Source organism: Triturus cristatus, chromosome 3_2 (genome assembly GCF_964204655.1).
Source record: "Triturus cristatus chromosome 3_2, aTriCri1.1, whole genome shotgun sequence".
In the NCBI taxonomy this organism is placed as follows: domain Eukaryota; kingdom Metazoa; phylum Chordata; class Amphibia; order Caudata; family Salamandridae; genus Triturus; species Triturus cristatus.
In genome coordinates, this window is record NC_140584.1 from 325,427,500 (window position 1) to 325,454,108 (window position 26,609).

The following is a 26,609-nucleotide window of genomic DNA, read 5'->3' on the forward strand; positions in this document are numbered from 1 at the left end:
AGGCACGCCTTTCTTCAAAGGTGTAGGGGTTAATTTCACGGGTGTTCCTCCAGATATTTAGGAGTTATTAAGCAAAAAAGAAGTGTACAGTGCTGTGCCACTGCTGTCTGTGTCAGTAAATGTTTACAGATAATCCTTTCTGGGTAACACAAAGTGAAGCCAATGTTCATGTACTGAGCAGGTATATGTTCATGAAGATCAGTGGTTATGGACATCAATGGTTGCGAACATGAAAAGTCCCTAACTAAACATCACCATCAAACCCAGATACGACCTGAGTGTGCTCAAAGTCAACACTCTGGGGGTCCCAACTTCCATACCTACACCGTACACATAGGCACCAACAAGCACAATTATATTGATCTTTAAAAGCAAACAGGCTTTCTTTTGTGCAAACATAAAATGAAACACATCAACAAAATTGGCTCTCGTTCTCATGGGCCCAACAAACATACCTCATACATGTTGGAAACATAAATCATACATATTTGAACATCAGACATAAACACATCAGCAGTGTCAATTATTGTGTTCGGGTTGATGTCATCAATTTCATTAATGTGACATCACTTCCTTGGAAGACGGAGATTCAAAGGTCTTTGGATGCCACTTCCTATGATGTCAGTAAGGTCAAGTGTGGGTTATTTCATTTCCACTACCACTGGCACTTTGATGAATCGATGTCCATGAACACATCAACAAACTGAGCGTTTGCATTCACCCTTTTCAGTGGGAAAGATGTTCAAATCCCTTGAAGCACAAATGCTTCTCAGAAAATGTTGCTGACCACCAACCCGAATAATATTAAAGGGGCGTGAATCATCTTGCTGCTCATTGGGAAAAGTAGCAAATGCAGGGGCAGTATTCCAGAAGTTCCATTCGCAATATCTGCATTACGACTTTGTTGCTTAAATGGACAGGGTTGACAACGCCACAAACAGTGGCACATTGTGAATTACACATCGGGCAGTGCAAGCAATGGTTTGTGGGACTGCTGTCTGTTCCTCCTTTAAAAACTACTTTGTAAACTATTGAATATTGCCAGCTTCATCTCTGATACTGGTTACCGTTTGTCTCCTACTAACATTGCAAGTTTTGCAACCACAACAAGCATTGGCAAAGTCAGTAGGCATCAACTATGCAAGAGTTATTAACCTTGGCAGTGTAGTTTAGTCATGCTGTACAGAAGTGTGGATGATGTTCAGTATGGCTTAAAGTGAGTGGAGCGGAGTGGAGTGGATTCAGGTGGAGGAGATTGAGGTTGATTGGGATGTTGTACATTGGGAAGGGGCAGATTGGGGTGGGGTGTATTTGGTGACGTAGAGTGGGGTGGGATGGGATAGATTAGGGTAGATTGAGGTGGGGTATACCCAGGGCCAGACTGGGAACAGTAATGAGCCCTGGCAGATTGCTGCTCGACCTGCCCTGGGAGTGGGAGGGGATGAGGGGGTGCTAGCAAGAAGCACTGCTCCTGCTTTTGTTACAGGGGACCGATATTGCAGCACTGCTGCAAAACCGGCCCCAGTGAGAAAACCGGCCCCCACCCCTCTGGACCACTGGGGAAATACCTGGTGTCCGCTACGGCCAGTACAGCCCTGGGTATACTGGATTGGAGTTGATTGGGATGGGATAGATTAGGGTGGATAGGAATGAGATAGACTGGTGTGGGGTAGATTGGGGTGGGGTAGATTGGGGTAGAAGGAGGAGAGGAAGATTGGAGTAGACTGATGTGGTGGAGATTGTGGTAGGTTGGAATAGACTGGATTGAGGTAAATTGGATTGAGATAGATTGGAGTGGGGTGGAAAGGAGTAGGTTGGAGTAGCATAGATTAGATTGGGCTAGATTGGAGAGGGGTAGATTCGAGTAGAATGAAGTGGGGTATATTGGGATAGATTGGAATGGGGTAGATTGGGGTGAGGTTATTATTTATTTATTTATTTTGAGAATTTGTAAAGCGCGGCTGTCACCATTGCAGGCATCCTGGCGCTGAAAGATCAGAGGAGACGGAAGTGAAAAAAACACAGGGAGTGAGAGCTTACAGGCAGACTAACAGGGGAATAACCAAGTTTTAATCCTTCTTCTGAACGGGAGGAGTTTGTTGAGGTGCCTAATCTCGATAGGAAGAGTGTTCCATAGTCTGGCAGCAGGTATATTGGAGCTGGGTAGATTAGAGGTGGTATATTGGAATGGGGTAGATAGGAGTGGGGTTGATTGGAGTGGGGTAAATTGAGGTAGATTGGACTGGAGTAGCTTGACGTAGATTGGAGTGGAGTAGATTGGGGCGGGGAAGATTGGGGTGGGTGTATTGGGTAGATTAGGGTGGAGTAGAATCTGGTAGATTGGAGTGGAGTAGAGTGGTGGTAGATTGGAGAGGGGTAAATTGAGGTAGTATAGATTGGGGTTGATTGCAGTGGGGTTGAGTAGGGTAGATTAGGGTAGATTAAAATGGGATATATTGGGGTGGATTGGAAAAGATTTTAGTGGGGTAGATTGGACTGGGGTAGATTGGAGTAGGGTTCATTGGGGTACATTGGAGAGAGGTGAAGTGAGCTAGATTGGGGTGGGATAATTAGGGGTAGATTGGGGTGGGGAAGATTGGGATGGGGTAGATTGGGATGTGGTAGACTGGGGTAGATTGGAGTGGGGATATTGGAGCTGGGTAGATTGAGATGGGGTAGATAGGGGTTGATTATGGTACGGTATATTTTGTGGAGTAAACTGGGGTGAGCTAGATTGGAGTGCAATAATTTGGGGCTGGGTAGACTGGGTGGGATAGATTGAGGTGGGTTAGTTTGGGTTAGAATGAGGTAGGGTAAATTGGGTTAGATTATGGTGGGTAACATTAGGGTAGATTGGGGTGAGGTAGATTAGGATAGATTGGGGTGGGGTACATTGGGTAGATGGGGTGAGGTATATTGGGGTAGAATTAGGGGGTCCATTGGGATCGAATGGGGTAGATGGGATGGCTTAGATTGTGGTAGAGTGTGGTGAGATAATTTGGATGAGGTTACATTGGGGTGGGATAGATTGGGATAGATAGGGTTTGGTAGAATGGAGTAGGTTAGATTAGAGTAGACTGAGGTGAGGTGAGGGATATTGGGGTAGATTGGGGTAAGGTAGATTGGAGTTGGGTAGATCGTGGTAAATTGGATTGAAGTATATTTGGGTAAATTGAATTGGGGTACATTGGAGTGGGGTAGAATGGGGGAGTTTGGAGTAGGGTAGATTAGAAGGGGGTAGAATGAGCTGGGGCAGATTGGAGGAGATTGAAGTGGGTTAGGTTGGAATTGGAATGGGGTAGATGTGGTGGAGTAGAGTGGGATAGATTGAGTGGGTTAGACTGGAGTGGGGTAGATTGAGGTATAAGGGAGTGGGTTGGAGTGGGGTAGATTGGAGTGGGGTAGAGTGAGGTATATTGGAGTGGGGTTGATTGGGGTGTATTGGAGTGGAGTGGATTAGGGTAGATTGAGGTAGACTGGAATGGGGTGGAGTGTGCTAGAGTGCAGTGGGGTGGATTGGGGTTTATTGGAGTGGGGTGAATTGAACTGAAAGAATGAGGTAGAAATGGTATATAATTGGTTAGATTGGAGTGGAATAGCTTAGGGTAGAATGGGCTGGATTGGATTGGGGCAGATTGGGGTAATTGTGGTAGATTGGAGTGGAGTAGATTGTGGTAGCTGGGAGAGGGGTCGAATGGAGTGGTGGGAGAGGGGTAGATTGGAGTGGGATAGATTGTGGTATATTGGAGGGGAGGGGAGATTGTTGTAGATTGTAGTAGGGTAGATTAAAGTAGATTAGAGTGGGGTAGATTGGAGTGGGGTAGTGTGGGGTAGATTGGGGTTGATTTGGAATGGGTTAGATTAGATTGGGGTAGGTTGGAGTGAGGTAGATTGTGGTAGATTGGAATAGATTGGAGTGGGGTAGAATGGAGTAGACTAGAGTGGGGGTAAAGTGGAGTGGGGTAGATTGTATTAGGATAGATTGGAGTGATGTAGATTGGGGTAGATTAGAGTGTAGTAGATTGAATTGATGTAGAGTGGGGTGGATTGGAGTGGGGTAGATTGGAGTGGATTAGAGTGGGGCAGATTTGAATGGGGAAGATTGCATTAGGGTAGATTGGAATGAGATAGATTGGAGTGAGGTAGAATGGGGTAGATTGAAGAGGGGTAAATTGGAGTAGGGTAGTTTGGAGTAGACTGGAGTGTGTTACGTGGCTGTCCTGTGTCCCAAATCCACCCATTTATGCCTTGAGGTCATCTCCTTCTTTGGACACGCACCTTGCGATGTGCCCCCTGCTCTCTGAAACCAGCTTCCCTCTGTGTCGTGTGAATCACAAATGTGTGCCGAGGTGGTGACCCATGTGTGCCGAGAGCTGCCCCATGTGTTCCTTTGTGCCCTTGGTTGTGCCCTATTTCCTGTTGCCTGGGACTAGGTTTCAGAGCTCAGGGCCTGCCCAATGGGTTCTACTTTATTGTGTGACTTACCCATAGGGGCCCACTGTCAGCACTTCAATAACCACCCAGTGCTTCTTGTGCAGGTGCCATATGCCCCCTGTTGCCTGAAGTCTGTCACGTGCCCTTGAATGTTCCCCCTGTTCTCTGAGACGTGTGCCTAGGTGCGTGAGCACACAGTGAGAGACAGATACTACTTAACTATGCACAACATTTTTCTGGCCTCTACATCAAGACTCAGATGGCCATAATCCTTCCAAAAGTCTCAACCGTCATTATCATGTGAAAGCTCTTTATTGATGTCATAACTACATTTTCACAAGTGCTTTATTAACCTAGCTTTCTTAAATATGCCTGAAAATGCGACATTTGCCCACTCTTTTTTCAAAAATTTCTCGGAGGAGAACCCCCTCAAAACCCCACTTATGCCGCTTTGGTCCGGTCACTACGCTCGCTTGCCACCAGGCACTCATTCCAAACTTTTACAACCCACCACTTTCAAATGTTACCAGCCACCACTGGTGGTCGGGGTTTGCATCTGTGGTAGCGGGAAGTCTGAGGGTGTCAGCAGTGGTGGGTTGGAGTTCGAAGTTTTCATAAATGGTGGAGATCTTGTCATGGAAGAAGCCGACCAGGGTGTCGCAGAGTTCCTGGGAGGTGGTGATGCTATTTTCAGAGGCTACGGGGTTAGAGAACTCTCTGATGATGTTTAAGAATTCTTTTCTGTGGTTGGAACTTACCTTGATGCAGTCGGTAAGGGTGCTCTTTTTTAATCTCTTTCAGGAGTTATTGGTATTGGTTGAGGACAGTTTTGAAAGGGGCTCAGTATGTGGGCTTGCTGGTGAGCCATTTCCTTTCAAGTCACATGCAGTTACATTTTGTGGTGGGGTAGATTGATTGGATTGGAGTGCGATAGATTGGGATATATTGGAGTAGATTGGATGGTGGTATAGTGAGGTAGCGTGGGTTAGATTGGAGTTGGGTAGAGTGAGGTAGACTTAGGTACCTGGGAGTTGGGTAGATTGGAGTGGGTGGAGTGGGGTAGATTAAAGGGAGGTAGATTAGGTAGACTGGAGTGGGGTAGATTGGAGAGGAGTAGATTATGGGTGGAATATATTGGAGTTGATTGGGCTGCAGGGTACATAGGAGTGGGTGGGATAGACTGCAGTGGGGTACATTGGGGTATATTGGAGTGGAATGGAGTTGGGTGGGCTAGGTCATAAAACAAAGAAAATGAAATAGCAAGAAGAAACAACAAAAAACAAACCAGCAAATGCAATGAATTGTGGGAAGTCTCAAATTTGGGGTGGGTAAAATATTCCATTCCACCAACGAAATTTGGCGGCATTTTGGCAACTCCGTGGTTCTCTTGTAGCATGAAGTTCTTGCATACAGCTCCAGGATGGTAAGTTGGCATGTGCAATCTCCCTTAAAGCGATTCATGGTCACTTGGGAGGACATCTGGTGAGATTTCTTTAACGCGGGGGGTCGTGACCATTCGATTTCCTGCGCCCTCTGGCAAGCTGCATGGTGCCGATCCCACAGATTTTTTAGCGTGTAACACACTCCCAGCGCTAAATCACAGTGTGAACAACCTGACATGCCTATTTCTGCCCATTGTTCGAACGCAGTTGAAGTTCATGCAGTTTTTATGTAACTCTGCAGAGTCAAATTCTCCAAGTTCCTCCCATCCCTAGGGCAAAACCTGGGGTATAGTTAGCTTTTGTGCAGCAGGTGTAGCCAAACCATGTACTATTGTTCTCAATCGAATACTGTGGAAGCTAGAAATACATTTCAGTATTTTCCGCGGTATTTCTGAGCAGCATTCAGATTTTCTTGTTAGCTTGTCCTTTCTACTTTGGGAAACAGCTACACAACATTGCTTTCAATAACACATGGTCTGCTAATATGAAGCTCAAAAAGCTTTAAAGGAGGATAAAAACGTACAGTGGCAAACATTAATTTTGAAAATATTGTATGGAAGCAATGGTAAACAATAAAACTATATTTGAACAACAAACTGGCAAAATGTAGGTTTCAGATACGTTATGTTTAAATTATTATAGAAAATTGTTTACATGCACAGCAGATTGTTTGCATTCAAATGTAATGGGGTTGAACTGAATATCAATACGAGCCCAAAGCACAAACAGCGTGGCAGAACACAAATAAAGGAATTAATCAGTAGTTGGGTCATGCTCCAGAGAAGATACAATTAGGTGGAGACAGGAGACATACTGAAGCAATGTCAAAGTCAACTCCTGGTCAACAATAGCAAGCAAGAAAATGCAAGTGACAATCAAGGCAACCAATGGTGGGTAATGGGTGGGCTAAAAGCACCCTTTGGAGTTTTTTGTGATTAAAAGAAGCAAGAGGTTTTTTCCTAAGCATTATATCATAAATATCATTGAGAGTTTCCAAGGGAAATTATGCACCTTGGAGGTCCCGTTGCCTTTGCCCCTGCAATTCGCAAAGGATTGTATTGTGTGCATTTTGATTCATAGTGACATTTATGAACCATAAAGCACTTTTGTGTGTTGTGAAGTTACACCTTGCATTTGTAAAGTCATTTGCACAGGCTTTGCAAATGCAGTGTTTTGTGTGTGAGGCCCCTAATGTTGTTTGTAAACGGGAAATGAAAGCAAAAAATCTTCTTTGCTCAACCTGTGCATCTAATTGTTTTGTAAAAGAGTGCCTCCACAGTCATTTAGACACTTCAGCCGTCATGCTCGTGATATATAGTACTTTTAAATACTTTTGAGAGATGAATAAAAACATCAGCATTGTGGCCCACCGCTGTGCCCCATGCCAAAATGTTTATTGTGCTCACATTTGTGTATGTACTCTCCAATGCACAAGTCATTCCCTGACTCTGCCTGCCAAAGTGGCGGGCGGGCCAGAGGATGGAGTCGGAGAGGCGGAGGGTCGGGGTGACAAAATAATATTAATAAAATAAATAGCTTACCTAATCGCCGCCGCTGTCTGCTGCATTGCACTTTTCCGTCTACTGGGCAGAGGTTCCCAGAATGCACTGCGGCCAATCCTGATGCTGCATGAAAGCAGCATCAATATTGGCCTGAAAGTTGGGACTTTGCGCTCCTAGGCAGACTAGGAGCCTGTGCCTGCTTTCTCCAGCCCCAGGAACGCAGCTGGGGCTGGAGCAAGCTTCACTGCGCATGAGGGTTTGGCCGGCCTGAGATGGCTGGCCAAACCCTCATGCACAGAGAAGGCAGTGCACTACCACTCCCCTACCACAGTGTCATCCCTCTGGACCCGTCCCCAAGACTCTAATGAGTCTTGGGGATGAGTCTTGGGGCGGGTCCAGGGGGATTCAAATAAAATGATAATAAAACGGGTTAAAAACCTGTTTTATTATCATTTTATTTGCGGGTGGTGATGGGGGGCAGTGCTCCTCCATCCTAATGGAGGGGCTGCCGTAGTCTGATCCTAATAAATATTCTTGACTGTACAACTACAATAGACAATTCATTGGGTGGACTGGTATACTGTAAACCCGCAAATGATAATTAAATGATAACAATGGATAAACAAATCTAAACAGAATGACTTGGATTTGCCTGGTAAGAACAGATTCAGCAGGAAGTCTTAAATTGTGCAAACATCCTCAGAACACACTCATTTAAGACATTGGGATGCAACAGTGTGCTTTATCATCCTACATTGTAAATAGATAACATTATGCTGAGGGGATCACAGAGGACTACACACACTGGGCGATCTCTTTGTGAAAGATAGCTTTGGGGAAATTACACAACTTTGGCAAAAGACCCGCAGAGTCCCACTAGCAGCAAATGTTACCGCTACAGAAAACCAAGCATAAAAATGACGCATGTCCACTGGTATAAAAGCAGAACATTTGCGATTCACTCTTGCAAGCTCACCGGCACCATGGACCTACTCCTACTGCAGCTCGGAGCCCCAAGAAGATCCCTAGCACCACCATTACCTCCAGCATCACCACAGAGGCAGCGCAGGAGAATGGAGTGGACACACTGCCAGAGGATTACCCTCATTGATCTCAGGATTGGCAAGATTGCACCAAGTCTGCAGCCAACATCACAGGGGTGCACCAAAATCCATCTACAGGTCAAGCTACTGGCTGTTCGACACATGCTGGTATCGGGAACTTTCCAACCCACCACAACCAGAGTGGCAAGAGTATCCCAGACATCCTTCTCTAAATTCCTCCCCTTCATCATGGATGCCATCATAAGCCTCACACCCCAGTTCCTCTTCGTCCCCAACACACCATAGAACCAACAGGAAAACAAGCAAGCCTTTTATGCCACTGCAGGATTTCCACATGTATTGGGGGCAATGGAATGCACCCAGGTGCAACTTGTACCTCCAGTGGCTACATCACACCTGCACCAGAATAGGAAGAGCACACATTCCGTGATCATGCAGGCATTTGTGAACCATCTGGGCCTCTCCATCAATGTCCTCACAAAGTACCCAGCTGGTCAGGAGCGGCCCATGCAGGTAAGAGCAGTGGGGCGAGGTGGGGTGGGACTCGACAGACGACGACGAAGGAAAATAAATATTTATTTAATTTTCCCTTGTTGTCTGTTGATCCCCTCTTCCCCCCGCCCCGCCTCTCTTACCTGCACGGGCCACTCCTGCAGGCAGTACTCATGATTCCTTCATCTTCCTTCATTCCACGATCAATGAGACCTTCCAGAATGGAACATATGGGCATTTCCTACTGGTTGGTAAGTACTTCTAAAGCATATGACAGACCACATAGCAGTCAAATATGTTGGAATACGTTGCCATATTAGTGAAGGACTGAATGAGACAGTTCATACATAGGTTGGTGTGATCCTATATACTTGGGCCATAATACATGGCATATGTGCAACACAATCCTACAGGTCAAATATGTTGAGACTGCCTACACCACTGTGGGCCACATGTACAAGTGAACTGTGCTGCTGGAACATCACTGTTCATGATGCTCTGGCGGAGAAAGTCTCCAACCCATATTAATGAGGCAATGCATAGTCAGCCTGCATGCCCCTGCATGGCCTCATAGATATGTAGTAAGGCAAGCCAGAGCAAAGTGCAGCATTGATTCAGCCTACATTAAGGATGTCCTCTAAGGGTTTTGTGGTGGCTTTTCCCATGCAACATCAATGAAGATCTCACACATTTCCACCTATCCAAGGATCAGGGACCCTTGGGGCAATATTATCAAGAACAGCGATAACATTATCGCCGTTTTAGCGGCAGGAAACTGCCGCTAAAGCGGCGATAAGGGACTTGATAATATGCCCTTGAGAATTCCAATAGATGCCCAGGTTCTGGTGTGAAGGACATCAAACCTGGGCTTCTAATGGAATTCTCAAGGGCATATTATCAAGCCCCTTATCGCCGCTAAAACGGCAACAATGTTATCGCCGTTCTTGATAATATGGCCCTTGGACTGTTTGCAAATAGCGTGATTTCCAAGGGGAGGTGAAATGAGGATACATCATTATATGTCTGTTTGTCATTTCCAATTACTATGGGTCCTGCATTCCACAGTACACATAGAATGCGAAAATTGCATGGATTGTTTGCTTTTGGTGAAGGAATCTGTCCCTTAAAGCATTAAGTTGTTCGAGTAAACAATGCTGACACACGTGCACCATTGTGCTAGGGGGAGGGTGTTGACGCTAGTCCTTAATATGTGATGGTGTGTGTGCGGACAAACCATGGATGTGCTGTATGTTAGGTATATAACCCAGTGGCAGCAACTGCTAAATGATGTCCTGTGTGTGCATTCAATTGTTTGCTAGAGCCTCACTAATGCAACATTATATGAAATGCTGTGTCTAAAGACCGTGTTGAAGTAAGGGGTTCCCTTTCTTTAGTCTGTGTGTCTACAGGTAAATCCCATGGTCAGGAGACCTTATATAGCCCAGGCCTATTAAACTGAGAAATTTAGTCATGTTTTAACCTCGCCAGATCATGTATATCATGCTACATTACATTACTCATCATATACATATATCCCCTCCTATCTGCACACCGTTTTGCGGCACACATATCACTCTATCAGTCCTCCAGGGCTCCAGACTGTGCAGCAAGGTACAGCCTCATGCACAAACTACATTTCCCGTGCCAGCCAACAACACAGTCATCTTGGAAATAATGTGCCTGTCTTAAGGCAATGCTGGACAGTTTCTGCCAGCGCAGGCACCAAACCCTGGACACAGAATCATGTGGAAAATATGTGCTACACTGCCCCCAAGCAGTGTGCCAATGTAGTGTGGTTAGTCTACCAGTTGCACTGTACAGCGCAAGAGTCCCACATAAGTCAAACCCCCTGGGCACTGTCAACCTAGTGGACACAGTGCACTGCCATGTGTTCACTATCATGTCACACATTGACATCCCCTCACTACCCTCCCCGTGGCTGTATATATTGAACAACATTGACTCCAACTCTCAGCCAAATATGTGTGACTGATGTATGCAACATCACCAGCTCCAGCTACAGGTTGTAAAATCAAACATGTATTAGTTCAGAAATAGCAATAGTAGTCAATAACAGACACAATAGATGAGTGTGAGAGATTTGTCTACTCAATGGCTAATTGACTTTCCTTACTAGTGTAAAATCAACACCTTCATGGCATTTTTGCTCACAAGTATGACAAATAGTAAGTTAAACACAAAGGACAGTACACCTGTATGTGTATTACAGTGTCAGTAATTTCCAATTCCTACTTGCATGTATGCCACACAATGTCATAGCACATCTCCTACAGTAGGCAAAGTGTATGAGTCATTCAGGACACATAACAGAATGTATGTAAATAAGGGGCCATCCCTTCTCATGAATCTTAACTAGTCATACCCTTCCTGTCTGTGCAGCTGACCAAGGATATGGTCAGCAGACATGGGTGATGACTCGTCTTAAAAAATACAGACTGAACCACAAGAGAGGTACAATCATGCCCTAAGCAGGACCTGGTGCAAAGTAGAGAGGGCATTCGGTGTACAGAAATCCCACTTAAGGAGTCTGGATATGTCTGGGGGCCGATTGCTCTACTCGCCACACAATGGTATGCAAAATTACACTTGTTTGCTGCATATTGCACAATAATTGTGTGTGGACAAATGTATGATGGGCTGATGCTAATGAGGAGCAGTAACTGCCAGACACGGAGGATGAGGAAGATGGGTAGCCAATCAAACTGTTCCATCAGTAGCAGCAACATGGCAGAAGGACCATATCATTCAAAACGTTTTTTTTGATGCATGAGTGACTTACATGATGTCACAAAATTATGACTACATGAAACTGTGTACATATATATGTAAATAAACATATGAGAACTGCCAGTGTGTATATATTTTGATTTCATAGTGACAGTAAACATCAAAACATCACATCTACAACTAATTGTCACACATAAAAAGTATGTAACATTGTGGAACAAACAGCATAGAACAACATATGGTACAAACAAAATAGTGCGCATGCCAACTACCTGTAGCAAATAGTCCTCCATTGCCCTTCACAATTAACATGGTGTGGCAAAGTAAATAGTGTGTCTCTCCTTCAGCAGCCAAAATTATGGCGTTGTACTTGTGGGTGATAGTAGATTCAACTCATAGTATGACTGTGAAGTCATCCACATAATATGTGCATGGGAATACAGTCTCAAACCTACATACTACATCAAAAACTGTATAACATATGAAATCCATTAGAAGATCTCTGATCGCACAAGCAAATGCTACATACTATATTTTGCCAGTGCAACAGTATCTAGCTAGTGAGAATGTAGCTACACTTGTCCCGCTAAGATGCCAATGGGACAAGCAGTGATGTAGCCTACCATTTTGGTGTACTGCACTCGGATACAAACAATGACTAAACGCCTATCAGTGCAGACTTAGCGTGAATGTGGAGACACAACACCCAGATTCTGAATATGAAACAATTGAGCATTAGAAATCACATAAAACAAGGTCAATACAGCCACTGTGCCATGCACTGATGCATTCCAAAATATAGTGTTTCAATGTTACTAGAAAATTGCAGTTGAACTTCATGTCTGAATGCATATCTATTACCAAACTTCAAGTGACCACATAACCTAGAAGCATATTGTCATGGGTCCCAAAGTCAAATATATTTATGATTGTACTACACCTGACTAGTTGTGGCCAGACAAGCTGGCCTTGTGATCCACAAATGATAGGCTATGCTTGGTGGTAAAGACTATGTGCAATTGCAAGTGCTTGGCCCACACATATCCTTTCAGACACAAGGCCACACAGCTGATGTTTGTGTATCACAACATGATATGGAGAGTTCTCTCAGCACTTTCATGTACATAAAGCATTCATGAAATAGTTCGACATGGCTAATGTGAGCAACAACATGCAGGGCACATGGAAACAGATTAGCCAAGGTTACATCAATCTATACATCATTGTTATGGCTCAACTGGGGATGTCTGTCAACTTTTGGACTGTGCCAGGTCCACGTGAGTCTTATCACCTGTCTCAGTGTCAAACTACATGAGTGTAGTATGTAAACACCCACTGCTACACACATGCAGCACCGCCTTGATGCAAAGTGTACTTATGGTGTGATTTACGCAGACTTACTGTCAGCAATATGTAGGAGGTGACATCAAAGCATGCATGGTGATATAGCATAGCACCATCAGCATGAGTGAGAATCATGTGGCCCACAAATGATCACTCTGTTACTTTCCTGTGGGGTATGACCCTTGAATATGAATAGCCTATACTCAACCAATCATATGGTGCCATCCAAAAATCCCCTTCCAGGTGGTTGTAGCCAATCACAGCAGTCACCTGCAAGGGAAAATGTAACCCTCCCAAGTATCCTCACAGCCTGCTGCCTGCACTGTGGTGCATGGCACAGATTGGCAGTAGGCTGTGTTGTTGTAGATGTGAGTGCACTGACCCCATGGCAGTGCTAGTTTGTTGTATCCCTGGGGGGAAGCAAAAGCAATGTAATTGGGTGGAAATACAACTTTAGCACATGGGGCACCTCTTGTAAGGTGTGCCCTTGGGCTACCAGAGGGATTTGGCAATATGCCTAGTATGATCACCGAAAAGTAATAATTCACACATATGTAAACTGTCAACACACATATTGAACACATGCAAAGGCAGTAGGCAGGTCAGCTCCACTATTCTCACCCAACACAGCAATTCCTGCAAATGATTACATGCATTGCACTTCACAATACACCAAAACACACACATTTGCCCAATTGCATTAAAAAGAATGTCACGTGAGCATAAAGCTTGAATTTTGCAGCCGCAGCGTCAGCTGAAAATGACGCTTCTCAGCCGACGCATCTGAATGATCGCATGGTGCCTTGTCAGGCCTTGTGTCAATGTCAAATCAATGCATTGCTTAGAAGCGTAAAAGAAATCAACGCATCTCCTGAAAACGTGATGCATCGGTCCAGGAAGTGATGTTATGGATCATAGAAAGTGATGTCATGGATCATGCATGTTGCAAACCAGGAACGGTGAAGTTACTTTAATTTTCCCTTTAAGTCACAGTTTACCTGTCTGTGCATCTGAGTGGTTGTGTGTTGGCTATGCTGAAGAGTGGTTTGGTGAGTCAGGAGCTACTTAGTTGCTTCTGCTGTCCCTGTCATGCCCCTCACATATTTTTTGTGCTGTCTTGTTGTGTATTGCTGTGATTTGTCCTGTGTTCAGTCGGGTGTTTGTCTTTTTGGGTGTTATTGCTATATAGGTAGTTGTGGTTTTTTTTGTTTTTGTTTGGGTATTGGTTGTGTTTGGGTTGGATCATGCCTGGGAAGAGTAGGGCATGCCCCATGAACGATCAAGAGTTTGGCAGCTTCTTGTGGCTGGTAAACGTCTACCTGCCAAACATGGTAGCCAGTGGTGGCCGTGTACTCCTTGGCTTCTCCACAGCGGTGCAGAGGCAATGGTGGGAGAAAGTGCGGGCAAAGATGCAGTGGCTGTTTGGCATCAACCGGATGGTCTATCAGCTGAAATATCGCTGGGTGGATGTGGTTGGCTGAGAGTCAGACCTGCTAGACTACATTGCCATCAAAGTTGGTGGAGAAGTTGGTAAACACACATTATTTGTGTGTTTTCCTATGTGTCTCATTTACCCATTGATGAATAGTGGTAACAGTTAGTATGACTCACATAACCGTTTGCTCAAAATAGCCATGCCCCTATACAAATGAGGCAAATGACATTGCAATAGCACTGGGCAGGCCACACAAGTGTTAGTGTCCCTTTAGGTGATAACATTTAGTCCCAGAGAAGCATAGGGCTGACACACATGCCCGTCACCCATCCAGAAAACTCATATGTCATACCAGGTAGTGCAGATCAGCTCCAGTGTAATCCAGTGCTTTTTTCACCACAAGCTTTGTCGGGTAGAGTTGTGATGGGCAATTACAGAACATACATTACACGTTAAGTTGTTTTCAAAACTCTGTGGGAGGCCAAATCACAAGTAATAGTGCTGCACAGCTCAAATAGGATTAGCCCTGTGCTGGCCAGCAAAACTAACAAAATGCAGATTTGGGCAAAAGTCATTTATGAAGGGGCCATCTATTGTGTTATAGCGGACCACCTTACTAACAAAGGTGCTTATTTAGAAGCCCCTAGCATATGTTCAAAACTGAGGCCTCAGTGGCGCAAGGGGCTTGCAAATAAGCCCTTTGGTGTACTTAGCATACACAAGCACACTTGACCTATGGTGCACATGTGTGTGCATTGTTGACATGATTGGTATTGTACTGGAAGGGACAGCTCTCTGCAAAAAGAAACGCAAAGGCGGAGTATAAAACTTCTGTATATTTGCATTTTAATGAATCACACATACAATACTGAATAACACATAGTGATGTGCCAATGATCCTCCTTGGCATACCTTCCCTGGGTAGTCATGCATTAATGAGACCTGCCATGGCTTACACAGCTGAGCTAACCTGTGAATGTGGCAAAACACATATAACTGGTCTTGAACAGCAATTCCACTGTAAAAGGTATGGGCCCGATTCACAGAACTAACTTAAGACAAAATCCTAAACTTACTACCATTTTGGTATTCACAGAAGGCACTTACTCATTTTGGTATTCACAGAAGGCACTTACTCATTTTGGTATTCACAGAAGTTAGGAGTCCTAACTTTAGGACTCCTAAATGCCTTCTGTGAATACCGAAAGTCCTAAAATTAGGATTTTTCTCAGTTTAGTAGTAGTATAGATAGGACTCCTAACTTTAGGACTCCTAAATGCCTTCTGTGAATACCGAAATTCTTAAAATTAGGATTTTTCTCAATTTAGTAGTCCTAAGTTTAGCACTCCTAACTTTAGGACTCCTAAATGCCTTCTGTGACTACCGAAAGCCTTACAATTAGGATTTTTCTCAGTTTAGTAGTAGTATAGTTAGGACTCCTAACTTTAGGACTCCTAAATGCCTTCTGTGAATACCGAAATTCTTAAAATTAGGATTTTTCTCAATTTAGTAGTCCTAAATTTAGGACTCCTAACTTTAGGACTCCTAAATGCCTTCTGTGACTACCGAAAGCCTTAAAATTAGGATTTTTCTCAGTTTAGTAGTAGTATAGTTAGGACTCCTAACTTTAGGACTCCTAAATGCCTTCTGTGAATACCGACAGTCTTAAAATTAGGATTTTTCTCAATTTAGTAGTCCTAAATTTAGGACTCCTAACTTTAGGACTCCTAAATGCCTTCTGTGACTACCGAAAGCCTTAAAATTAGGATTTTTCTCAGTTTAGTAGTAGTATAGTTAGGACTCCTAACTTTAGGACTCCTAAATGCCTTCTGTGAATACCGACAGTCTTAAAATTAGGATTTTTCTCAATTTAGTAGTCCTAAATCTAAACTTAGGACTTCTAAATTGAGAAAAATCCTAATTTTAAGACTTTCGGTATTCACAGAAGGCATTTAGGAGTCCTAAAGTTAGGAGTCCTAACTATACTACTACTAAACTGCGAAAAATCCTAATTTTAAAACTTTCGGTATTCACAGAAGGCATTTAGGAGTCCTAAAGTTAGGACTCCTAACTTCTGTGAATACCGAAATGAGTAAGTGCCTTCTGTGAATACCAAAATGAGTAAGTGCCTTCTGTGAATACCAAAATGGTAGTAAGTTTAGGATTTTGTCTTAAGTTAGTTCTGTGAATCGGGCCCTATGACTCCATGTTGCCCACTATGGCTACACTGTGCTTGGCACTGGCTTGCCTGACTCCATACCTATGAATGCATAGCAGATCCTGCATGCTGGCTTTGCATGGCCTCATGGAGGTGATTATGAGGCCAGAACATGTCTGTGTTCAATTTTCCAATAAAATACTTAGAGATGCATGGGACATGTCTGAAAACTATCTGGTTCTCTGCAGCACTAACAGGCACAGAACTTAAGAAACAAGTATTGATAATGTGAGATATATGTAGCGTACTCATTTCCTGGTGTAAAATTTAAGAGGGCATGGATATTGCAATACCTTGCTGAGTATGGTATGTGAATTATGTAGGTGCAGAGACACATCAAAGTCAGCTACCATAGTGAAATATAGCATTAGGAGGTCGAAGAACTGGTTCTGCAAATTGGCCAACAGGTGCATGTTTTGGCTCATCATATGTATGCACACTTCAACCTGCCTTACCGATGTGTATCTTTCAGACATGTCAACTGTGCCATTAGATTAATTACAACCTGAAGGGTTAAATAGCCAATAGCTATGCATAGGTACCGTGTTTTTATTGCATACTATATATGTGTTCAAACTTAACTGATTTGTTTTACATGTTATGTCTTGTAGGTGGACCTGCGTCATACCCAGTTCGTGAATCGGAGGGTTTCAAGGACCCCAACATTCAATGTGTGCCTTTGTCACTGTAATAGTGTAGTGCAAGGATTGAGTGTGATGTCAGATGCAGTGGGAATTGTCAGATCAAATGTGCATCCCTATCACAAAGAAACTTTTGTATTATGAATAATAGGAAGATCCGGGATAGACGTCGCCACTAGACGGTGGAAATGACAACCGCAGAATAAGCTCAATATCAGGAGAACGTGAGGAAATGCACGAGAAGCTTACAACTTGATTAGCCAAACAATAAGTGACACTTTACCGGCGTCTGCTTTCCAGCCTGTTTCCAGCCCGTCTGCTCTGCTCCCCTCCGCGCTGACTTCTTTCCCGCGAGTCAAGGGAAAAGGTCAAGCAACGTGCGGGGCTCTTGGATCAGCGGACTGCTAGGCTGCCGGCTATTTGAGAGAATATAGATGAAGGGGGTTGTATTTGATATTTGTTTTTGCATTTGAGGACATTCTGAACTGCTCATATGATCTTGCTCACTGATTGGATTCCACTCCAGGTTTTACTGCTTGCCACTGACTGTCCTGGGCGTTCTAACCGACTGCTTCCTCAGCTGGACTATGATCTGTCGATTAGCCTTTTCTGCTGTGAAGTTCGGATTATGGGTCCACCAAAATCGAACACTGTGAAGGGAGGGCGATCTGGCGCTCGGGCAGCAGCAGTATTGGCAAACACAGGGGCTGCTGAAAATGTAAATGAGGGAGGAGAAGAGAAAGGAGAAAAAGCTGATCTAACACAATCTTCCTTACGGGTAGGTCGGTCTTTCTTCAAAGTTTTACAATCTGGGAAGGCTTCGTCTGTGAGTAATCGAGGGAGTGCAGCTATCTATCCTCCAGAGTCGGATATGGTGAGTGAATTAATCAAGGCAGTGTCACCACTTGCGAGCGAAAAGATACAGATGGATACAAGGGTATCTAAATCTACTGAAGAAAAAGTATTACCAGCCTTTGGGGAGATTTTGACTGTGTCTGCATCTGCATCTACCCTTCTTCAATTCCCTACTTTAAATTTAGAGACTTTTTGTTCTGCTCAATTGCTACAACCTCTTCAGAATACGCAAAATATTCAGGATATCCAACCTAGATTGACACCTTTCCGTAATGATGGCCACGGTGCAGATTCTGAAAATCAAGAGGAAATGTCTGAGGCAGGGGATCGTGGCATTGTCAATGCAAATGAGGACAAAAAGAAAGGAGCTCCTCAGACTTTGGGACCAAGCCCTACCTGCCCATATGCTGGAGGGGCAGATATTCTAGAAATTAACTCCGGGACTCAGAAAGAACCGCAAGATTCAATTCCTTCTATCAATGAATGGATCACTGTTAGCTGTGACAAATTCATCATAGAACATGGTGAGGAGGGAACTCCGTTAAACAAACAGAACAAAGGGACTGCTAAATCAAGGGCTCAGAGACAAAACAAAAAGAAGTCTTTTGATAGGCAAGGTTACACTTCTCTTAAATCCGCCAAATCTGTGACAACTAGCAGCCCACTTCGAAAGTGGGTTACGAAGAAGGGCGAGGTGAAGAAAATGATTTCGCGTTTACATGGCTCAAGTTCCGAACTGCTCCCTCCAACTACTCAGACTTTTCCAGCTCCCTCAATGGCAAAGAAGGGTAACAATGGTGCCTCCGCTAGACATAAGGACACTCTGGATATTAATAACCAGAAACGGTCATCGATGCTTTCCTCTTCAATACCATCGCCAAATGTGTTACTTACTCAAGCAAACTTGAAAGAGTTGACCAACCAGATTGACGGCTCTAGCCAGTCAGCTGAACATACCTCTACTCTGGCAGAGGTGAAAAATCAGATAGCTTCTATCACTTCTGATATCACAGAGCTTCAACAAAGGGTAGCTGGCACTGAAGATCACATGATCCAAAAACTGAAACGCATGGACACACATGAAAATCAAATAAGATCAATGCAGATGAAGGTTGAAGATTTAGAAAATCGACAACGATGCAATAATTTGCGAGTGTTTGGAGTACCAAAAGGAACGGAAGGGACGGACTGCCGAGCATATGTTGTCGATTTGTTTCAGAAGTCTTTTCCAGATTTGGCCGATTGGGATTGGGATAGTCAAATTCAACGGGCCCATAGGCTACCATTGGTTAATAACAGACCCCCTGGCTGTTTTCCTTGACCCATTCTAATATGCCTGGGCAATTTTCTGCTATGACAACCAATATCAATCAAAGCCAGGCCCACTACCCCAGTATGCACGGAGTCTTTTTCAATGTTTGTCAGATCTGATTTACATTAACCTGTGTGTCATACTATGGACCAAACATTGATGACCCTTCTTACATCGGTAAACTTCAGTCGATTTTAACTCTAGCAACACCCCCGTTTGTCATTGGTGGCGACTTTAACCTTCTCCTCGACCCAGTTAGGGATATATCCAACCTGAGCTACTACATTGGTGCCCCAAAATCCCGTCGAGCTTTTATTAACTTGCTAAAGGATTTAGATTTGGCAGACGTCTGGAGGGCAAAGAAAGGTGATTTACAAGAATTTACGTTCTATAGCAAAAAGTACGGTCATTCCTCTCGGATCGATTATGTCCTGGCAGATACACCATCCCTTAATGACATCGAGGATATATTAGTTAACCCTAGTCATCTTTCGGATCATGCGCCAATTCAGATTGTTTACAGAGCCAAGGGGGTGGCATTACAGTCAAGATGGACACTAAATAGAGCTATGTTGTCCGATCCCGAGATTATTAAGGCTGTTAAGCTTTCCTCTATTGACTTTTTTGAGTTAAATAGGGGATCAACGTCACTGGACTTTATATGGGACGCCTACAAGGCCAACTTGAGAGGTAATCTCCATAGCCTCATCTGTTTTAAAAACAGAATTGAAGCTAGTGCCCTAAAATCTGTCGAGGAGAAAATAAGTCAGTTGGAGATGGATAGGAACAGACTACCTCCAGGAGATTCGGAGCATCTACCACAAGTCTTAAAAGATCTGGAAGCTGCAAGACGGGAGTATAGAGGGAAGCTAGAATCAAAGTGCAGGGCTCAATGGCATGCAAGGAACATGCAGAACTTTGAGTACGGGGAAAAAGCAGGGGCTCTACTCGCTTGGAAGTCTAGAACTGATAGAGAGAAAAATAACATCAATAGACTGACAATAAACACCACGGGGGAGACTTCAAGCAGATTTGAAGATCTGCAATCCTGCCTACTTTCCCTCTTTTCAGATCTGTATAAAGAGGATTTGGAGCCCTCCCCATGCTCAGTTCAAGCCTGGTAAAGTACAAAATCTCTTCCCTCCATAACAGAGGAATGTAGAAAGAAACTAGAGGCTCCTATCAGGATGGAAGAGATAAGTGGGCAAATCAACAAAAGCAAGAACAAAAAAGCTGCTGGTACAGACTCACTCCCAAATGAAGTTTATAAACTTCTGGCCGAAGAACTGACCCCCGCCTTGGGTTCCTTGTTTAACTCGGTCTATAGCTCTGCTGGTAAGGTTCCAGAGTCCTGGAAAGAGGCAACCATAGTCTTGATCCTTAAACCTGGTAAAGACCCATTAAGAACTGACTCCTATCGTCCTATCTCCCTGCTTAACACCGATTATAAGATCTTTATGGGTGTGTTGGCAGGGAGATTGGCGAAGTTGGTTCCCCAGTTGGTTCACCCAGACCAAAAGGGATTCGTAGAAGGTAGGCAGATCCAAGAGCAAACTCAGTTAATGATAGGTAACATCGATCTGGCCACTACAAGATCTGATCCTTTGGCTATAATAGCCTTGGATGCGGCCAAAGCATTTGACAGAGTTTGCTGGGTCTATTTATGGGAGGTATTGGCAAAACTAGGGTTTGGTCCAATCTTTATCCAAACTCTGAGAAATTGCTATCAAGGCTCATCTGCCCGTATCCTACTGAACGTGATACTCACACCAAGTTTTAACATTCAGAGAGGGACTCAGCAGGGTTGCCCGATCTCACCACTCTTGTTCAATATTTACATTGAACCACTAGCCCAAGCCATCAGGCAAGATAATGACATCTATCCCTTTAAATCTCAATCTTACAGTTGTAAATTAGCACTGTACGCTGATGACCTGACTGTATACACAAACAATCCTAGAGTCCATAACGGAGGACTTTGGGGCTTTGTCAGGCTACCTGGTAAATAAATCTAAGACGGAGGTGATGGGCTGGAATGTTTTTTTTTGGGTTTTTTTGTTTTTTTTGAAACCGTTTATTACAGAATCCAAAAAATATACAAAGATGGGCCTACAACCTTCAGGCCGGCCTCTAGCAAGCAGAAGGAGCATGTGATACAGACAATAGCACGCATGCTGCGGCAGAGGGAAATTCACAGGAGTTGGAAGAAGCGTTGGCAGCCACACCATCCGGACCCCACATAACGGTTTCTTATTAATATAAATAACAACAAAAAACAAATCCACAAGGCAACCCACAATCGGAAACAGCAGCATGTGCTCCCCTAGGAGGGGGACCCCACCAATCCATAGGAGTATCGAGGGGGGGAAAAGGTCAGGACGGGGACTAAGTAGACTCATTGCCCAGCACCGGGAAGACAAACTGGCTAAGGAGACGGGGCCGGTGACGGATCGGGCAATAACGGCGGGGTACAGATTCCCCCACGGTAGGCGTTCCAGGGGCCCCATACGTTCACCCATGTCCCAGGCTTACCTCTCGCAACATACACCACCTTTTCCCGAAACATGCACCAATCCATGTTATCCTTCCACGCCGAGACAGTCGGCGACCTCTGGGAACCCCACAGTTGAGCAATGTCACGTTTGGCCACCATATATCCCAGAGTCGCCCACCACGTCTGCGGCACCGAGTAGTCGGTTGGCTCCCACACATTCAGAAGACATCTCCTCGCCTCGGGCAGCAGCGGCACACGCGTAACTACCCGCAAAACCTCATGCACACCACGCCAGAATCGCGCCACATCCGGGCACTCCCACAAAATATGGAGAAAGGTCCCCAAAGAACCACACCCACGCTTACACAATCCGTCCACAGCATAGCCCATACGCATCAGCCTCGGCCCGGTAACATAGACCCTATGGAGTATCTTGAGCTGGACGAAACGAAGGCGGGCTGGTATGGCCACCTCTTTCGGGGAGGCCACCGCAGACACCCAGTCCTCGTCATCCAGCTCCAATCCATCGGCAACCCATGCCTCACGAAGGCTAGTCAGCAGTCCCGAACGGTCATTGATAAGTTTTTTATAAATTAATGAAATCGTGCCGTCCGGTACATGCCCATCCAGCACTCTATCTTCCAGAGGGGAGTACTCCGGGATGGAGGCGACGTCCGGAAAGACGGAGCACAACGCATGACGAATCTGCAGATATCGAAAATACTCCCTGTCCTGCAGCTGGAATTCTGTCTGCAGCACATCGAACGTCTTGAATCCCCCCCTCGTCCAGAGATCGCCCACCCTGCTGATGCCTATCATGTCCCACTTCTCAAAGCCCTTCGAGGTCCACAGGGAGCCCAGCCGCTCAGATGCATATAGTGGCGTCGCCCGGGTCAAGCGGTCCCTCCACCCCATCGCCACGTTAGCCGCGTGCCACACTCGTACCATGACCCGCCTGGGGCCCTTCAGACGTGCGTCGAGCGAGCTAGAGTAAAGCGCCCGATTATAATCACCACCCGGCAGTAACATCTTATCCATTTCAAAGGCAGGGTTTAGAGCGGGCCCGTACAGGCCGCGATTGATCGCAGCCAGCTGGGAGGCCCAATAATATCGCTTGATATCCGGGAAGGCAACCCCCCGTCGTACCAAGGGAGCGTCAGCTTCGCCAGGGCGATACGCGGTCTACCCTCCCAAAACAGTCGGCGCTGCAGACTCTCCACCTCGCGAAAGTAGCGCGCCGGGACGACGTCCATTGTGTTCTGTAAAGCGTACAGGAAACGTGGCAGCGACATCATCTTAAACAATGCCGCCCGGCCGAGCGGCGAGAGCGGCAAGCGCCTCCAACGCGCGACGTCCTCCTTCAGGCGCTGGAGGGGGGGAAGCAAATTCTGACTATATCGGGCCTCCGCGTCCAGGGTAATGAAGACACCCAGGTACCTAAATCCCCGCGGGGCAATCTGGATAGGACAACCCCGCGGAAGGATAGGATCCTCCCCAGAGAGAACATACACACACGATTTAGCCCAGTTGATGACAAGGCCGGAGTTGAGGCCAAATGAGTGCAATACATCAACCAGTACTATCAGTGATTTACGTGGGGAAGCCAGGTACAGAAGAATATCATCAGCGTATAGAGATACGCGGTCCTCATACTCAGGGGTCCAACGGAGACCACGGATAGAAGGATGCCACCGCAGCCACTCCGCCAGGGGCTCCAAGGCAAGCGCAAAAAGGAGCGGTGATAACGGGCAGCCCTGCCGCGTGCCCCTGCCCAGCTCAAACGGAGCCGACACTCTACCGTTCACAACCACCTGCGCCAGCGGTCCAGAGTACAACAATTTTACCCAACCGATGAATCCTGGGCCAAACCCAAACTTCGCGAGTGTCGCCCAAATATATGGCCACTCAAGTGTGTCAAACGCCATAGTGGCGTCCAAGGACGCCAAAATGGCCGGCTCCCGTATGAACGGGACACGTGCGAGCACCCCATGCAAGCGCCGCAGGTTAAGCGCAGTGTTGCGATGAGGGATAAAGCCGGACTGATCCTGGTGAATCAAGTCGCACACCACGCCAACCAGCCGATTAGCCAACACCTTGGCGAGAATTTTGGGCTCCGCATTCAACAGCGAAATAGGCCAATAGGATGTGACCCGGTCCCGCGGCCTCCTCTCCTTATGAATAACCACGATAGTAGCCAGACGCTGGTCTAGCGGGAGGGAACCCGCCGAGTGGGCCGCGAGGAACATAGCACGGAGATGCGGCGCCAGCGTATCCGGTCGCAGCTTGTACAACTCGATGGGAAGACCATTAGGACCCATGGCCTTGCCGGAAGCGACCGAACGTATGGCGAGGGCAATTTCCTCAGATGTTGGGGCGGCATCCAACGACACTCTGTCCTCCTCCGAGAGGGAAGGCAGCGCGATGTCCCTGAGCAGGGCATGGGAATCCTCTTCCGAGCGGGAAGACACCGGGGAATACACCCCACGGAAATATTCTGCAAAGCAGTCAACAATTTCTTCCGGTTCAGTGACACACACACCATCCTGTTTCTCAATCGTTGGGACAACTCGACTCGCTCTCTCCTTTTTGTCCAGCCACGCAATCAATTTACCAGCCTTATCACCCACATCATACAGTCTCCCCTGTTGCTCTCTACTGAGGCCCCTGGCCGCCTCCGTGACGAGGGCCTTATAGGCCGCTTGCTTGAGTCGGAGAACATGTAATTTGTCATCCGTCACCCCACATTCTAGATCACCCTCCAACTCGGTAATCTCAGTTTCAACACGGGTCACCTCCTCCCGCTCGTGCCTCCGGGAATGGGAAATAAGGGACAGGGTCTCCCCCCAGAGTACCGTCTTGAACGCCTCCCACAGAGAGACCGCCGATGACACAGACCCCACATTATCGCTTAAGGGATTTAACCAATTCTGCGCAAATGGTGGGGTCACGCAGGTACCAGGGATTAATCGGGACCACCCTACCCTCTCCCCTCGGGAGAATATCAAAGTGCAACAAGAGCGGGGAGTGGTCTGAAATACCCCGCGCCAAATGGCGCACCTCCCCTATCCTCCCCGCATGCGCCGCCGGCACCAGGACATAATCTAGCCTTGAGAGACTACCATGGGCCCCAGAATGAAAGGTGTACTGTAGCTGCGTGGGATGTTTCGCTGCGTGGGATGTTTCAAACGCCAACAATCCACCAGCCCCAAGGTATCCAAGAGGCCAGACAACCACGCTTGGGCACGGGGGAGATGCCTAGGGGGGGTGACGATCCTCAGTTCCGGAAACCACAGCGTTAAAATCCCCCCGAACCACCAGAATCCCCTCCGGAAGGCCAAGGAGGAGGCGCCCCAGATCCGCAAAGGTGGTCGTCTGCAACCCTGGCGGGACATAGACAGACACAAAAACGACCACTCTGCCCTCCATTCTACCCACCAGAACCGTGTAACGTCCCCTGTCATCATGGAGCACCTCATCAATTTCCAACGGGAGCGAGTTCTTGGCCATGATGCCCACACCCCTTGAACCAGACGTGAAGCCCGAATGGGCCACAAGGCGGTAGCCCCGTCGATTCATAGCACAAAAGGAGTTGCCAATGAGGTGTGTCTCCTGCAGAAAAACTATATCGGGTGAAATTCGTTTCAGGAACTGCAGGACCACACCTCGTTTTATCCTGTCCCCCAGTCCATTAACATTCCAGGACAAAAGACTCAGTCTCCTACCCCCCATCATAAACAAAAGCAATCACTTGTCCCCCCGAGAGCACTTTAGAAACAGCACAACGATACTTTTGCCTTGTGGTGTAAACGAACAACACCCCACCCCATCCCAACCGCCCCAACAAAACTCCCCCCTCCCTGCACCCCTGCATGAGCCCAGACAGCCCCCCCAACTTGCAGTGTGCCTGTCGCCCCTATATAATGAAACTAGCTAGACCCCCTAGAGGAGGAAAGAGTACCCCTTCTAGACCCCGCACCACCTCCAAAGGAGGGAAAAACGAATACAGAAGAACGAAAGACCCTAAGCTTGGCCGAAAGTGGCATCATATCCGTCCAGAGTGAGGCCCAGTATCAACACCTCAGTCCCGGTCCAGTGGGCCGTCTCCTCCCGCCGCCCCCCCCCCCGCCATCCCGATCACGACCCCCAGACAGAGTGTCCAGCCAGTCCCCGGCCGCTTCAGGACGATCAAAAAAGTGCGTGCGACCATCCACCTCTATCCGCAGCCTGGCCGGGAAGAGCATGGCGTATTTTAAGTTCATGTCCTGAAGCCGCCGCTTGACGCCCCGGAAACTCAGTCTCTGCTTCTGGACCGCTTGGGTGAAGTCAGGATAAAAGTTCACCTCCATGTTCTCCAGCTTAATCGGCCCTTGCAGTCTGGAGGCTTGCAGAATCGCGTCCCTGTCCCGAAAGTTAAAAATACGGGCAATGAGAGGCCGCGGAGGGGCTCCGACCTTCGGCCTTCCCCCGGGAACTCTATGAGCCCTCTCCACGGCAAAGAATTTACTCAGTCCCCGAGGCTGGAGATGGGTAGTGATCAGGTCCTCCACAAAGAGATCCGCCGCCGCCTCCTCCCGTCCCTCGGGTACTCCGATGATGCGGATGTTATTCCTCCGGGCCCGACTCTCGGA